This window comes from Poromitra crassiceps (genome assembly GCF_964638095.1).
Source record: "Poromitra crassiceps genome assembly, chromosome: 6".
Taxonomy (NCBI): Eukaryota; Metazoa; Chordata; class Actinopteri; order Beryciformes; family Melamphaidae; genus Poromitra; species Poromitra crassiceps.
In genome coordinates, this window is record NC_139627.1 from 24,441,265 (window position 1) to 24,446,327 (window position 5,063).

At 41.7% G+C, this 5,063-nt stretch overlaps 1 protein-coding gene across 1 annotated transcript in view; it reads right to left on the minus strand.

Annotated features, from left to right (window-relative positions):
* The window catches only part of ralba (v-ral simian leukemia viral oncogene homolog Ba (ras related)), a 42,828-nt gene extending 40,016 nt beyond the window's left edge, over positions 1–2,812 (minus strand). Inside the window, exon 1 of the mRNA XM_083638625.1 lies at positions 2,674–2,812. The gene's annotated coding sequence lies outside the window, so the exon portion shown is untranslated. The remainder of the gene's footprint in view (positions 1–2,673) is intronic.
* Between the last annotated feature and the right edge of the window lie 2,251 nt (positions 2,813–5,063).

Sequence of the window (5,063 nt, forward strand, 5' to 3'; positions counted from 1 at the left end):
TGCCATTTCAAAGATATGTTGGATCGTTACGCCGATGAGGCACCAATAAAAGTCTTCAAAACAATAGTGGGATGAAGCGAGAAAACACCTCTGCAAGCTACTAGGCCTACTGGAGTACTCGCCATCAAATACTACTTGTGGAGTTGTCAAGGTTATTTACTTGATCCAAGGTGTGTCAATTGTGCCATGACCTCTCCTGTACAATACACTGTGTGTGTTGCTAAGCTGTCTGAAATGCTGCAAGTTTGTACAATAAAAGGCTGGAAAGTAAAGACATGACTGACCTTTTGATTAAATTCCCCCTATAAACAAATGCCCACGCCAGGAATGTCCCTCTTCTGATTAAACATGGTTTCAGTCACTGGTCGCATATAACCACTTGTTGTAATTAGGTAGCCACACTGGCTAGCAAGCGGATGCTTATAGTTGTTGCTCAGTAGCAACATCACCAGTGGCAAAGAATATTGAGCTTGAGCCTGAGACTCATGCAACATAAATGATGTCTTGGACTATTTTCAATAATGAAGACTACTTAACAGCTAACGCCCAGTTCACGTCATATCACAGTGCACGCCCCCTTTCTTTGAGGTTGTATAACCCATTCATTGTTGGGCTCGCCCCCTTTCTCTGATGCGGTCTCCTCACCCATTCACAGTTTGCCACACATGTGTGGCAATAACCAATCAGCCCAAACCATTCCTCTCCAGCTGATCCCAATCACCTAATCAGCATAGTATATCAGGGTCCATGTTTTGTACTCTGTTTGCTATGTGCTGTGTATGTGCCATATGTCATTCTCAGTTGCTGATCATCATCCTGAATCAGTTTTTGCCCCACCTCCTCCCCTGACCACCACCATCGTCATGACTCCTGATTGAAGAATTCCCTATGGGGGATTTCCTATCCTATTCTTCACTGACTTCCTCATCATCTCAGGAGAGCGTCATCATATCATGGAGTCATACGCCAAAATTAATTTGTTGTATCATTAAAGTCTTGTTAAACTTTCTACTAGTCTCTCATTATTGAAATGCAGTCATGCCATGGGATCAATGTAGAAAAAAACAAGCATCACAGCTGCATACAATTACAGAGAAACGGAGATATGTTTTTATCATTATTGCATCTCAGCTCTCCAGAAAATATGCACTTTAGTTATCATTTTAGCCATGCTTGACTCTGAAGAAAATGATTTAAATCTGTTATTGGAAATTTAATTATCTGTATCGGACGGACACACAAACCTCATCATATCGGTTAGGACAGACACAAGCTACACACGACACATCTGTTGTTGTTCAGCTGGCAGCAGCTTTAGGATGGGCTAGGCCCAATATATCACAAGAACAACAAAGGCTAACACGCACTGCACATTTACTATTATTCTACTACATTTACTTATTATACTTTGTATAGACTCAAATGCATCTGCCTTGAATTACAGTGACTGTACCTATTTGAGCTTTTTCTTTGGGACAGTGACCCATTTTCTCAGTGGCAGTGTCCAAGTCCCCTGAGAACCAGCCAACGGTTCCCAATGACGGGTTCAACTTCAGAGACCACTAGAGGTGCCTGAGGGGGGGTTCAGCAGCCACCCAGAGAAAATTTGATAGTATAACAATTTGTATTATATCATTATGTAGGTAAGAAAGTAAAAAACATGAATGTAATCAGAGGCTTACTTCCCCCACGTATAGACTTGACTATAGTAGACAGTTGTCCAGTTCAATAATGAAGCCATGTGCAACAACAACAAAAAAGTATGTTCTCAGACAGGGGGTCCTTCAGATTACCCCCCCCCCCCCGCCCCCATTTGTGTGTGTGTGTGTGTGTGTGTGTGTGTGTGTGTGTGTGTGTGTGTGTGTGTGTGTGTGTGTGTGTGTGTGTGTGTGTGTGTGTGTTGAATAGGAGTAGGAATATTATGCAGCATGTTAAAAAGCTGGCTAGGAAAACAAGACATGGAAACAGGCCGTTTTGCTGACAGGTATGGATTGCACTGAAAAGCACCACGAGCCAGCATGGGTGTGGCATCTCCTGGAGAGGGGGGTGGGGTGGGGGGGCTAACGCTAGGCTAGCCAATTAGGATAGGATATCCAAATTAACTCAAACTCCAGCCTGCAGTATGAAAACACATACTACCTAGGCTAAAGTTACAGTTGTGAAACAAACATAGCATAGCATTAAAATACCAAAACCTGAGCACAGTCTTGTTTGGCAGTTGACCATCAACAGAAAACGTCAAAAAGGCGCACTTTACTAACGTTACTACATCGTTATTACAACATCACAGGCAAACATATACTATAGCCGCCCGAGACACCACACGCTGCACCAAAACCCATGTAAAGCCGTGTTGAAACGAGCCTGACCACCAGACCCACAATACACACTGTCCAGTATCCACAGTCCACACTGTCTGAAAGGCTATGTGTATGTTAACGCATGCATACACAACCTATCAACAAGCTTTCAGTCGACAGACAAGTACATATCGATATTACCGCGAACAGAAATAACCCCAAATTGGCTGAAATAATCTAGGGCTAGGCGGTCACCCCAGTAACATTAGTGGGTATTTAGGTGGTTCGCCCTTACCGGTGTGGTAGCCTATTTCTACCAGTGTTTAGAAACACGCAGCTATTCCATGCCATTGAGATATATGTGAAGCCTTACCTTAGCAGCTTTTGTATTTCTCCCCTCGCTTGATGTTATCTTGATGACTGCATTAATGGAGCATACAGAGGCATAAAGACAAGATACAGAGCGCTGCTCGCTGGCTGCAACAAAAACCCCACCTTCACGGAAGTACAAACTACAGAAGAGGAAGAACGGCCGGATGTGATGTCAAAAGGCTCGAAACGGAATGGAGTCCCAGCGCAGATTGTGTATTCTTTCATCTCCTCCACCAGGTGGAGCCACATCACAGTTTTGCAAGCTGCTTAATACCCTCATTGACAACTTTTAGTACGGTAGGTACCATGAGAAAATATCTATCTATCTGGGTTGGAATCTCAAAGTTATCTTTCCTTTTAAATGCACAATAGCTACTATTTACTGTAGGCTATGTGGTATACAGTATCTTTCCAATAACTCAGAGGGTTAGTAGATATCTTATTATAACTGCAATTTGACACATAATGTACATTCTACTTATTATACTTTACTCTACTTACTCTACTTTATTTTTGCTTACTTTATTGCATTTTACTACTGTTTTATGCTATGTGTGTTCTGAGTGCGAGCTGCTGTAACCTGTCCCAATTTCCCCCCGGGGATCATTAGTCTTTCTGATTCTGATTTCTTTTAAGTTATCAGCTGTGTGCATTTCCTTTCATTCTATGCATATTTGATATTGTTTTGAGATGAGTTGTTGTTGTTGCCATTGTATCGGTTGTTGCCTGTCTGTCTTGTTGCTACTAAGAGGACCACAGTGAAAATAAGTCTTTTGTTTTTATCCTCTTATGGAATGCCATACTGCGATTTTTTCCTGTGTCTGTGGGAAGGGGGGACTATTTGTATGCATTTTAACTTTCAAATAGACCAAACCAAATCAAAGCAAATTCCAATGTGTTGCTCAGAGGGGCTGGTTGTACTGGACTCTGCCATGCTGTGAGGTATGAGTTGATTACTCCCGACAAATACATACATCCAATGAAAAGGAGGTAGAACATCTCATAGACCCCCACCAATTTGCTTATAATAGAGGTAAAGGCACTGATGACGCTCTAAATTCTACAACTCACCTGATCTTAAAGCACCTTGAGGATCCCTCAGCGTATGCTAGATTATTGTTTATGGATTTTAGCTCAGCATTTAATACTATTCTCCCTCAGACCCTGTTAAACAGGCTGAAACAGATGGATGTCAACCCCTACATAATTAGATGGTACAGTGCTTTTCTCATAGAAAGGCAACAGCAGGTAAAAGTTAACTCCACACTCTCTGACATACAGGTCATAAGTACGGGAGCCCCTCAAGGCTGTGTAAGCTCTCCTTTTCTTTTTATAGCGTATACAAATTATCTGCAGAATCAGTATTTTAACAATTATATAATTAAGTTTTCAGATGACATAGCCATTCTCAGTCTATTGGAAAAATCTTCAAATGTTGAATTATACAAACAAGAGCTAGTAGAGGTTGCGAGGTGGTGTGAGGAGCAGAACCTCATTCTAAATGTAAACAAAACAAAGGAAATTGTTTTTGATCCAAGGTCTGTGGGAGATCACAGTCCGATCCTGATCCACGGGGAGTAGAGCAGGTGACATCGTATAAGTGCTTAGGCATTTACTTTGATTCTCAGTTAAACTGGGCTCACCAAGTTGATTTTGTATGTTCTCGTATTAACCAGCGCTTGCATTTTGTGAGAAGGCTCAGGGTCCATGGAGTGGCAAAAAACATCATGCTGCTGTTCTACAGGGCAGCCATTGAATCCATCATCCGTTATGGCATCACTACATGGTTTGGTAACCTGTCCGTTAAACTCAAATCACAACTTCAAAACCTAATTAAGAGGGCTGGTAAAATTATCGGCATGCAGCCCCCATCTCCTCTCCAAGAGATTTTCGAGGAGATGGCGAGGAAGCAGGGACTCAAAATTACCTGAGACCCAAATCACATCCTCCATAAAGAGTACGAGATGCTGCCGTCAGGCAGAAGGTACAGGTTACCAAACTGTAAATTGAACAGATACAAATGTTCCTTTGTCCCACTGTCCATTAAAGCTCTCAATAGTAAGAGATGATGCGCTGCAGAGCATCCTGGTACAGTTAAATGCTTTACTCTCAGGGAAGTTGTGCAATATTTAATGCTCTTTTTCATTTCATTTCAACCTACTGGGGGGATGGGTAATATTTATTTTGTGAAGGGCGGGTGCAATATTGTATCACTTCGTATGACTGATGTATATGTATATGTACACTGTAGGTATTTAATGTTAATCGTCGTCTGATTTGTCTGATTGTATGTGTCAATGTGCTATGTCTCTTGATGCCTAAGAAAAATGTCTCCCGAGGGAGACAATAAAGGCGAATTCAATTACATTCAAAACAAAAGACAAAAAGTAA